We start from the raw sequence: 11,764 nt of genomic DNA, 5'->3' as shown, positions 1-11,764 counted from the left end.
CGCGCCAGGCCGCCCCCTGGTGGCCGGCTGTGCACGTCGGGTCCGGGGGTGACCCGGAGCGATCCCAGCGTGTCTGTGCACGCCGCGGCTCCGCACAACGCTTAGCGCGGGGCCAGCCACGAGGGACACCAGGAGTCGTTCTAGCGGTTACGCGCGGGAGGCACGGGGCTCTGCCGTGTCTGCTGCCAGCTCCGTCACGAGCTGCTGTCCCTTCCTTCCCGCGGGGCCCGTGTACTCAGCGGGTGGTCAGCAGATACCTACCAGGCTGGCCTCTGTTCCAGCCGCCGGAGGCTTCGCAGTCACGCGGGGAGGCGACCCGGCAGCCCCGGCCCCTGCGTGCAGGTGAGCCCTGGCCCGCCACCCTCTTCCCCTCTCCTGCCCGGCTCTACCCTCCCTGGCGGGCACTCTTTCAGAGGGTGGCACAGAGCCTCTCCCTGGTGGCTGACAGACCCCAGGGTAGGTGCCTCCCAGCCGCTGGCTTGCTTCCAGCCCTGCTTTTGGGTCCACAGCTGGGGAGAGGGCAATGAGGTCAAGAGTCCAGCGCCCCTCACAAGGGGGCTGAGGTGTGGGGAAGGCCTGTGGGAGTCCTAGACCTGCCCACAAGTCTCCATGAGCAACAGGTGTGTCCCCTGCCGGAGTAGCCCAGGCAAAGAAGGTGTAAACCCCTGTCCTTCTCTGTTAGGGCCCCAGTGGGGGAGGGCAACAGATGCAGGGACAGGAGAAGTCACGACCTGGTGACAAGACTGTCTTGGGTTTCTCCAGCACTGCCACCATCACCGTCATTGCCTGGAAATCACCTTCCCCGAGTGTCTCCTGAATAATTAGGTATGTTCACAGGCCTCTGGGGGTTCCTTTCCATTCGTTTAGAGGAAATGCACAGTAATGAATGGGAGGCACCCTGGGAGGCCAGTTCTGGGGAGGCCAGTGGAGGCTGCAGGGAGGAGCTCTGACCTGGTTTGGCTGCTGGCGGCCAGCCTGTGGGGCTGGGGTCCTGGTAGCAAAAGGTCTGCCATGTCTTGTTTGAGTGGCCATTCTTCACGTTAGGGGGAGGAAGTTTGGATGTCCGCAACCATCCTGTGCACTGCAGAGATTGCTCCACAGGTTGGGACCACACGGGAGGCCCAGGTTCAATTCCCTGTCCAACCAGAAGGCCAGGTGCAAGAGCATGCTCCTGTGACCCTGGTAACTTGGAAGATGAGGCAGGAGGCCGGCTGGGCACTGTCTGAAAAGAGCCGGGTCTGGTGGTGCATGCCTGTGGTCCCAGCAGGGAGGCTCAGGCAGGAGAATGGCCACGTCCTTTGCAGACCCTGTCTGCTAATAGAAAAAGAAAAGGGAACAGAGCAGTCCAAGCCTTAGCCTCCCAAGAGTCCGGCGGTAGTGCACGGGTCAGCAGTCATAGTTGCACGAACACTTGTCCAGTGCATGCGACGTGCTGTGTGCTGAGAACATGATGAGCACACGCAGTCACTGCTTCCCATGGGCCTCTTTGCCCTGGTACTTGGGGAAGGCCTGGGGGTCAGAAAAGACTTGGAGCCAAAGCCCAAGATAAACTGAAGACGTAAGACTGGATAAAAGATGCGGGGGGGGAGGGGGTGGCAGCAGGTGGCATGGTAGTTGAGGCGCTGAACTCCCAAATGGCTGACCATGTTTCGAATCCCAGACCTGGCAGCTTGCTTTCTCACTTTCCTTCTATCTCTGTGTTCAAATTTAAAATAATAATAATAATGATGATACATAAAATTAAATAAATAATTCTTTAAAAAAAATAGGAAGACTGGGTAGAAGAGAGAAGGATTGTCATGTGCAGAGCCCTCAACGTGAGGCAGCACATGTCAGGGAAGGAGGGGAAGAGGCCAGCATGACCCCGTTGGAGGGCTGTGGACATAGGAGTGGCCCGGCCAGCTGGGCTGTGGGCAGTGGCTGGAGCATGTGATGCTGAAGGCCAGAGATGAGCAGGACCGCAGAAAGGCCCAGGCTGCAAATGATGGTGGCGTGAGCTAGGGTGATGGCCGCCCAGGTGGAGAGGGGGCAGGCAAGAGAGACTTAGGAGAAACTGGTCCTGCCGGGGCAAATGCATGTGGGCAGCAGGAGTGAAGATGCCACTGTGGTTCGACTCCTGCAGTGACCGGGCAAGGGCACCATTGTCCGGGACAGGGCACCTGGAGGAGTGGCACATGGCTGGGGAGTGATGTGCTCCATTTTGGATGGGTAGTCGGTGAGGGCCAGGAAATCATGGCAGCTGGATCTACGGCTCTGGACCTCCCGAGGCCGACCTGGGCTGGAGCCTCTGATGAGGGAGGCACAGGTGGAAAGGAGGCTGTTCACTGTGAGTCAGAGGAAGCCAGCTGGTGAAGCAGGTGAAGACAGCCCAGGAGGGTCGAGGAAGTACTTACCCTCCGGCTGTCAGCAGAGCTGGAGGACTGTGCTACCCGAGGAGGGGAAGGGGCTCCCATCAGTGCTGGAGTTGGTAGCATACCTGTCATAGGTGCCTTGTAAACACATAGAATGACCTCACCCCCGCCCCAGGGCGGGCACCAGGGGTGACTCGGGGCACACGGAGTGGTTTCCCGTGAATGAGTGACCCATCCCATTTTCTGCCTCTGTGGGTCCCACATGCCCCCACATGGCTCCAGTGGATAATTGTATACAATGCATGGAATGTGGGATCTAAATCTGATATTTTCTGCTTCCTGCTTGACTCAAGGAGCCCCTTCCATGGCTGAAGCTGCAGTAACACAAACCACATTGCGAAGGATTTTCTATTCCTCCTTTCTCTGCTGCCCTGGGAGTGACACTCCAGGCCTCAGTCTCCCCCCTGGAACACTGCCTCAGGGGCAGTGAGGTGGGTTAGAGACACCCACAGCCCCAGGGGGAGATCTAGGCCAGCCCTGACAGGCTCCTGAGACCTTTCCTTCCTGGTGGGCTGGGTCTTTTGTTGACCTGCTGATTTTCCTCTGTCTTTTAAGGTGATGATGCTTTAGCGCTCCAGGGGCCTGGACACCTCCACAAGGAGCGGGGCCACCTCAGCTGTCACTCAGCAAAGGCTCCCTGGCACGGCTCCAGGCCTATCACCTTGCCAGGCCTGGGACTGCACAAGTCTGGGCTCACAGACCCCTTGCAGCAGTCAGAGACTTTTTTTTTTTTTTTGGAGAAGTTTTGGTTATAGGGCACATGCGCTTGCCAAAGAGACCGAGAGAGACAGAGAGACAGAAAGTGAGAAATCACCCCCCAGGGAGGATGGCCATACCACAATCCCTTCTCCTCCATTCTCCTCTCGGGATCTTGGGCATGCACACACACACGCCCGGCGTGAGTTTAAGCCACCGGGTCTAGGACTTGAACTGCAGTTGATTACATGGGAGTCCAGTGACATAGCCATTACGCTAACTGCTGGTCCCTCAACAGTCAGAGATTTCAATGAGAATGCAGGCCCAGGGTGCTGTGGGTGATGATAAAGCACACATGACTAACCCAGACAGGATCTGGGGCATACAAAGGATTTCTCCAGGAGGAAGGAGTGCTGGACCTGGGTCACAGACACCCAGGTGGGTGCTGTCTCTTTGCCCTTTGTCTTTAATCACTAGGGAAATGGGTCTAACAGAAACCTTTTGTCCATTGCTGTGAATTAAATGAGATAGAACGTGACTGAAATGAAATGAAACGTGTGGCAGGCATTGTAGATTAGCTACCCAAAAGCCACTCACTGTCCCCTACTTCCCATTTTTTGTTATCAGAGAGGCTGGAAAGGTAAAATACTTGTTTCCCTTGTAGTTTGAAGGGGCCACATGACATCATCTGACATATATACAAAGGTCCCTGTGGAAGGTTTACCTTGCTAGGAGAAAGCTCTTTGCCCCTTTCCTGTCTTCAACCTGGCAAGAGGATATATTGCTGGAGACACAGCAGCCATCTTGTGAGCATGAGACAAAAACATGAGTTTAGGGCCTCCATGTTCCTTCCCTCTTGACGTTTTTTCCTCGGCTTGCACATAAGCTGTATCCTTATATGAACAACACAGACTCTTGGTGGCTATACTATTTTGTAACTTGCTTTTTCATTTACCATCCTGTAAACATCTTTCCATGGTGAATTACCTCCAAAAGCATCATTTTAAATGAGGACATAGAATACCACAGGCAGACGTGCTATCATTGTGTAGGCAGTCCTCGGTTACGTGCATGGCAGGGAGCGGGGGCGTGGGGGAGCGGGTGACCGTGCAACACCAGCTGGGACACACACTTGGCAGAGAGGCGCTAGCTTGTTCTGGAAACTTGTTTTGTGAGTCTCTGAGTATGCACTGTTGTCATTGAGTAGAAAGAGTCTGGGGAGCCTGGAGGGGAGAAATGAGACACAGAGCTTACTTTCTTTGTGTTGTACAGTAAAAGGAATTTGGGGTGAGCGGTCCTCTGGCCATTTCATTCCGAGTATATCAGCATGTTCCTCCTTAGAACACGCAAATTCTCCTACATGACCACAGCGTGACGGTCATACTCAGGAGACTGACACTGACCAAGTACTATTGTCTAACGTGTAACCCGTGTTTCCGTTCCTACACCGCGATCCCAGCAATGTCTTCTATTTACAGCTGCTTCCCTCCCTTCCCAGCCCTCACATGCCACCCCACATTAAGAATCTAATGGAAGATCTTACATTGCTTTTAGCTATCGCCTCCCTTTAGTCTCCTGAAACAGTTGCCCAGGCTTTGTCATTGTTTATGACATAGTTTTGAAGAGTCCAAGTTACGGATTTATCTCATTGGTTCTCCTGGGGAGTTGCAAGTGGATTGTTAGCAGGTGTGTGTGTGTGTATAAAGTAGAAAATCAAGGGGCACGTATGCCAGCTTCTTCCATGATTGGTGATGTTAAGAGACCAGCAGATGGCATAATGGTTATGTCGCTGGACTCCCACATAGTTGACTATGGTTCAAGTCCCAGACCCAGTAGCTTAAAACTCATGCCTGGGACGTGTGTCTGAATGCCCAAAATCCCAAGAGGAGAATGGAAGAGAAGTGATTGCAGCGTGGCCATCCCCACTGGGGGGTGATTTTTCATCTTCTGTTTCTTTGTCTATCTCTGTCTCTCTGTCAAGCGTTCATGCCCTATAGAAAAAAATCTCTTTTCCAAAATATAAATAAATAAAAGATTTTTAAAAATTTTAATGAAAAGAAATGATTAATGATTTTAAGTGTGATCATTTGCTAAGCTCAGTTCTGCTTTTAGAATTTTTTACATCATTTGTAAGACTTTTCTCCCCAGGAGAACCAATGAGATAAATCCGTAACTTGGACTCTTCAAAACAGTCTATGTCATAAACAATGACAAGCCCTGGACATTACTTTGAGGGTTTTTACCATGGAATTATAGTCAGAGTCTATAAATATTCACATATTTATCCCAGTGTGCTTATTATGGCTTCATTTTATACAGTCAATTCTTTGATTCCCTAGGAACTAATTTTGGTTTATAGCACAAAGACCAATTTCCCCCTGAGTGTTTAATCCAGTATACAGTTCCATTTATTCACTTTTATTGAACCATTCAGCCTGTCCCTCATTGGGATTGTTGCCATTATTATATTCTTTTTAAAAAATTCCTTTACTCAAGATTGAATGATGGAGCGTGTACGACTAGGTGAGAGAGCGAAGAGCACCCCCAGGGAGTCTGCATATGCCAGATCCTCTTCCTCCAGACGTCCAGCCAGGTGGATCCAGGGCACGTTTCTGGCTGGCCAGTCCAGAGACTTGAAGTACCGTTGCCATGTGGAATCCAGCTTCTCCCAAGCAGGGCATTACCGCTGTGCCCAGGAGCCAGCCCATCACTACTCTGCTGTAAATATTTCAAGCATTGCTATTTGCTCCTGGACTCTCTCTGTTTTGTTCTCATGATCTGTCAGTTCTGCACTCACTGTTAGGTGGAAATTGGTTCATTTTGATATTTGATAGTGACGATCTCAAGGAGGGCTTATTGATGTAAGAATGTGAGTCAAAGCAGAAAGGAGAGAGGGATTTCTGAGGAGACACGAGGCGAGGGTGCAGGATAGTGACGTTCAACACCGCAGACGCAGTGAAAAGCGGACAGACACACACGACCAGCTGTGTGTGTCCTTACCCAGGTGTGGGAGACTGAGAACATGCCTTCCTCGGCTCTGTTCTGCCCACCCAGCGTTTCAGCATGGTGTACCGTGGGCATCTTTCCATCCCATGCACAAAAATCAAATGCAGTTTTATAACAGGAGAGTAGTAATCCATTGTGAGGGCATATCACACTTTATGTTGACCTTGCCTTATTAAATGCTGTTTCGGTCATTTGTAGTTTTCATTATCACCTTAATTTAAACAAAGTGGGGAGGAGGGCCAGCAGATGGTGTGGTGGTTAAGACACTGGACTCCCACATGGCTGACTGTTGTTCACAAGTCCTGGACCTGGCAGCTTGCTTTCTCGCTTTCCCTCTCTTTCACTTTCTCTCTGGAGCAATTAAAAATAATAATAATAAATAAATTTAAATAATTATTTAAAAACAAAAAAATCCTGGGGGCCAGCAGGTGGTGTGGTGGTTAAGGTGCTGGATTCTCACGTGACCGGCCACAGTTTGAATCCCAGACCTGGATGCTTGAAAAAAATCACACCAGGGACCAGCAGTTACTGTAATGGCTATGTCACTGGACTCCCATGTAGTCGACCACGGATTGAGTCCTGGATCCAGTGGCTTAGACTCACACCAGGCACGTGTGCATGCATGCTCAAGATCCCGAGAGGAGAACAGAGGAGAAGGGATTGCGGCGTGACCATCCCCCCTGGGGGGTGATTTCTCGCTTTCTGTCTCTATGTCTCTCTCTGCCTTTCTGGTGAGTGCACATGCCCTTAGCAAAAACCTCTCAAAAAAAAAAAAAAGAAAGAAAGAAACAAAAAATCACACCAGGTACATGTGTGTGCACCCTAAATCCCAGAAGAATGGAGGAGAAGGGATTGCAGTGTGGCCACCTCTCCTGGGCAGTGATTTCTCACTTCCTCTCTCTCTCTCTCTCTCTCTCTCTCTCTAGTAAGTGCATGTGCCCTATGGCAAAAACATAAAGAAAAAAATGTTTTAAGCCCCGTATATTTAATCTTCACTTGTGTGATGATATCTGCAAATTAAATTTCTTTAAGTGAAAGGAAATCAAAGGATTCCCTCCTTCCAAATGTGGATCTGTGAAGTCGCTCTTGGGAAATCTCTATAAACCCACTACCCAGGGACATAGGGCTGTCTCCCTGCCAGGCCTCTTACCAGTAACAAGTTTTATGTTTTTCAGCTTTCCTAGCTGAGAGTGCTACATCATTGCTCTTTTAACTTGTAAAGGCTTGCTGGGGGTTGTCTGGTTTTGATTCTGAACATCGATTCCAGTATTTTTATCGACTTCCAGCATTTTGACTAGTGTCTTGTAACTTTTCCACCAAGCCAGCAGTGCAGTCTGGGAGGGCGGGAGCCGGCCAATCCGCCGCCCTGAACTAACTTTATTTAGAGGAGGATCAGCTACCTAGGGCAGGGGGAGGCATGCTGGTTGCCATGACCTAGGTCGTGTCCCCATTCTTTGCAGGGCAGCCTGGGGGACTACCTCCTGCAGACCAATCTCACGGATGCCTTGGCCATGTGACCAGAAGATTCGAGACAGCCCCCAACTCCTGCAACATCAGCATCCCACCAGCCCTGTGACAGTGCTCTCCGCACTCTGCCTGCGTCCTGAGGGACCCCCACATCCTGGAGGGCACACACACCTCGTTCCTCTAGCCCTGGGCCCTGTCAGCCCATCTTCCTTCGTACATATTTGGTCCTAATCATTGTATGTCTAGGACAGAAAGGAAACCCTGAGTTCTATGTGACCAAGATAGGAAGATGGAGCATCCGAAACTTGCACAGAGATTCAAGAGTTTCTATTCCAAGTTGGATTTTTTTTTATTTTTAAAATTTAATTTAAAATTTTTTAAGTATCTTATTTGTCCAGAAAGGTCTCACAGACAATCTACTGGAGACGTAACCCAGAACATTTGGAATATTGATATTCACAATAGGCAAATCCAGAGAGGGGGAACGTCTCACAGACAATGGCCACGCCAAGGAGACCAGAAGCTATAACTAGGTATCCAGGTAGTTAGGCCAGGCCTGACCCAGCTAGCAATAAAAGCCACTGCTTAGCGAGCCAGGGACAGGGCTAAGTTTACTTAATGTTAGGTGTCCTTTGCACACCCCTGGCAGGTCAGACTCCCATTTAAACATGAGGCGACAAGGGGTGAGAGAGGTCAACTCACTTCACCCAGGTCTCAAAGCTAGTGAATGGCAGAGGTGTGGAAGCCAGGTCTTTAACCATTACCCCACACTAACCTGTTTCCTGATCCCAATACGGGTGCGTGGCCTTTGCTCCCTCATCTCCTGGGACACCTCACAGCACCAGGTTAGCTTGTTCACTGCAGAGCTGGGAGCTCTGGTTTGAGTCTTCTCCCTCCCCGGTTGCTTTTTGTAGTCCCAGGAGAGAGCTCAGCCACACTGCGATGCTGTTCTGATGGGTGACCAGCAGATGGCAGTGTCTGCCAGCCTTGCACATTGGTCCCAAACCCCAGGACTGAGGTGTCCATGTAGGAGTCCTCCTTCTTCTCTATGGCCTCCCCTCCTCACCAGAAGGTCAAGGTCACAGGGACAGAACAGGGCCCAGAGACCTGGGGCCAGAGTTGCTCCGACTCCAGTGTGGATGCCAGAGCTGCTGCTAGGGATAACCTGGGCTGCCTGGAGATTGAGGAAGCCCAGGCTGAGCTGGGGTTGTGCAGGAATCTCCCCACTCCCGCTGCCCCAGGTCTTTCCAGGGAAGACATTGGGGCACATCTCAGGGCACAGTGAGACCAGCATCTCCACTGTAGAGGCATCTAGTCACCTCCATGGGCTCTCCTCCCAGTCTTCCCTCTCCTGCCCTCCACCCTCTGGGGAGAGCTAAGCCAGGCCCTGCCTCCTCACCCTAACCCGCTCCCCAGTTCTGAGTCAGAAAGGCCAGAAGTTATGGCGGGTCTAGACTGAAGAAAGGCTACTGTCTGAGAGCCCCGCAGCGGACCAGTCTTCCCGTCCTCACATTTTTCACTGGCGACTGTTCTGAGTGAGTCTAAAGCCTGGAAGGGCGAGGGACTTGCAGCCCAAGGTGAGAGGCACGTTCAAAGTCGGGTCTTGAGGGACCAGCAGTTAGCGTAATGGCTATGTCGCTAGACTCCCATGTAGTCGACCGCAGTTCAAGTCCTGGACCCAGTGGCTTAAACTCATGCCAGGTGCGTGTGTGCCTAAGATCCTGAGAGGAGAATGGAGGAGAAGGGATTGCGGTGTGGTCATCCCCCTGGGGGGTGATTTCTCACTTTCTGTCTCTCTGTCTTTCGGGCTAATGCACACGCCCTATAGCAAAAAACTCTCAAAAAAAAAAAAAAAAGTCGGGTCTTGATTCTCAAAAGTATCCATTCACACCCCTTTCGTAAAAATATTCTAAAAAAAAAAAAAAAAAAGTCGGGTCTTGATTCTCAAAAGTATCCATTTTATGTTCCAAATCAGAGCATGCTTGCAAGGACCTGGCACCCCCAAGGATGGACTGGGTGGAGGCCGAGCCTCATCACAGCTCTTTATGGGTGCGCTGAGCAGAGCTGAGACCCACTGCGCTCTGTTGGGGAGCCAAGGCCAGGATCACAGAGGAGCCCATGACCCCGTGTGTTTATGATGCCCAACGATGGCTGCTGTTGGGACTTCTTGCTGGGACTTGGAGATTTCTCATGTGGACAATGTGGGTTGCAGGGCACATTACCTCTAAGGGACTCCCTGGTTCTCCTGTCAGCAGATATGTGGCCAAGTGTCCAGGCATAGGAGGACACACTGCAAAGCCAAGCAGTCTGCAGCTGGGACTGGTCTGCGTTCTCGTGCCCGAAAGCAATTGCAGCAGAGCTCTAGCCGGGCGATCCACGACTAACCTCCCAAGTGACATCACCACAGTGTTCCCCACTCACACATGTGAGCTCCCCACAACACACGTGCCTTTGAGAGCTGAGGCTCTCATAGGTGCAGGACAAAGACCTTCCCCACGTTCCACACTCCCAGAAGGCTGCCTGGGCTAGGGAGCTCCCCATCTCGGCAGGCAGGCAAGCACCACCTGGGTGGCAACTGCTATGATTCAGGCACAGTAGGTGCAGGTAGAAAGAACCAGAAGGTCTTTTCAGATCCTGGGAATCTAGGATTCTGGACTAGGAATGCAGGAATCACCGTCCTCACCGTCCTCACCTCGGTTAAGAAGCAAACTCCCCAAGCCCTCCCCCGTCTTCAGGCTGCTCTCCTCTCTCCTCCACTGGAGGAGGAGGTAGCTGGAGTCTGGAGGTCGGCACCAGTGGGGAGGCATCCAGTGGGGAGGCCATCGTACGGATGAAGAGCTGAAGTTACTACAGAACCTCCTGTTCCCAGTTCTCTCCCAGCCTCTCCTAACTCTGCATCCTGCCCTGTCTCTGGGTCTCATCAACAGCCTCCCAGTAATGCTAGGACAGCACCAGGTGACTGGGTGGTCACTTGCCAGTGGTGTGGAAAGCACGGCCTCGAGGGCTCCAGGCTGGGAGCACCCGCTCTCTCCTGCCCAGTGCACCAGCCAAAGGCTCCCTGAATCCCCCACGAGGAAACTCCAGGTGGGCTTGGGTTGGGCTGGGATCACACACCTCATAAAAGCCACCTGTTCACCAGGAGGCCGTAGTATCTGAGAGGCAGGGGTGGACTCCTGGGCACTCCTGGTCTCACGTCTCTCTGCTCAGCAAGGTCGCCCTCTTCACTGCAGACCCATGCTCCTTCATGGGCCTTGGGAAGCCCGAGGCAAGCACTGAGGGTGACAGAAGACTGTTTTGTTACCTTCTTTTCCTTTCCTTTCCTTTCCTTTCCTTTCCTTTCCTCTCCTCTCCTCTCCTTTCGTTTCTCCTCTCCTCTCCTTTTCTTCCTTCTTTCTCTCTTTCTCCCTCCCTCCCTCCTTCCTTCCTTCCTTCCTTCTTTCTTTCTTTTTCTTTCTTTCTTTCTTTCCTTCCTTCCTTCTTCCTTCCTGCCCTTTTTTCTCTTTCTTTTTCTTCCCTTCTCTCTCTTTCTTTCATTCTTCTTGTTTTTCTTTTTAATAGCCAGAGAGAGAAAGCACCCCTCAATGGGGCATGGTCACACCATAGTCCCTTTTTCTCCCTTCCATCAGGATTTTGAGCATACACATACACACACACACACACACACACACACATTTTTCTAGCTACTGAGGCAGGGATTCAAACCACAGTTGGCCATGTGGTATATGCCTTTTTTTAAGAGAGAGAAATTCATGCTATAGGGCATGTGTGCTCTCCAGAGAGACAGAGACGGAAAGTGAGAAATCAACCCCCAGGGTAGATGGCCATATTGAAATCCCTTCTCCTCCATTCTCCTCGCAGGCTTTTGGGCATGCATGCACACGCGTCCAGTGTGAGTTTCAGGGTCCCGGGCCAAATCGTGGCCAATCACATGGGAGTTCAGTGCCTTAACTGCTACGCCACCTGCTGGCCCTGGTATGTGCCTCCCTGTGCACAGTGCTTACCGCTGCACTATGGAGATGGCTCTGCACCGTTTCAATGGCCCCTACTGTGAGCTGACAGCAGTGAGAGGAAGAGTTCCCTGGGTGACACTTTTCAAGTCTTCCCCTGGACCCAAGAGTTCCTTTCTTTCTTTTTTTTTTTTTTTTTTTTTTTTTTGTGGGGGTTTTTTGTTTTAGGGCGGGTGC

At 51.5% G+C, this 11,764-nt stretch overlaps 1 long non-coding RNA gene across 2 annotated transcripts in view; it reads left to right on the top strand.

Moving 5' to 3' along the window:
* Positions 1–7,888, top strand: part of LOC106733782 (uncharacterized) — a 27,760-nt gene extending 19,872 nt beyond the window's left edge. The window contains exons 1-3 of one of the 2 annotated variants that reach the window (XR_001369678.2): positions 55–342; positions 763–825; positions 7,574–7,888. This is a non-coding gene — a long non-coding RNA (uncharacterized LOC106733782). Of the gene's footprint in view, positions 1–54; positions 343–762; positions 826–7,573 lie in introns of those variants that run through there. The other variant, XR_001369679.2, reaches the window with a different exon arrangement.
* The last annotated feature ends 3,876 nt before the right edge of the window (positions 7,889–11,764 follow it).

This window comes from Tupaia chinensis, unplaced genomic scaffold, assembly GCF_000334495.1.
Source record: "Tupaia chinensis unplaced genomic scaffold, TupChi_1.0 Scaffold144952_1, whole genome shotgun sequence".
In the NCBI taxonomy this organism is placed as follows: domain Eukaryota; kingdom Metazoa; phylum Chordata; class Mammalia; order Scandentia; family Tupaiidae; genus Tupaia; species Tupaia belangeri.
This window is presented reverse-complemented; position numbering and strand designations above follow the sequence as displayed.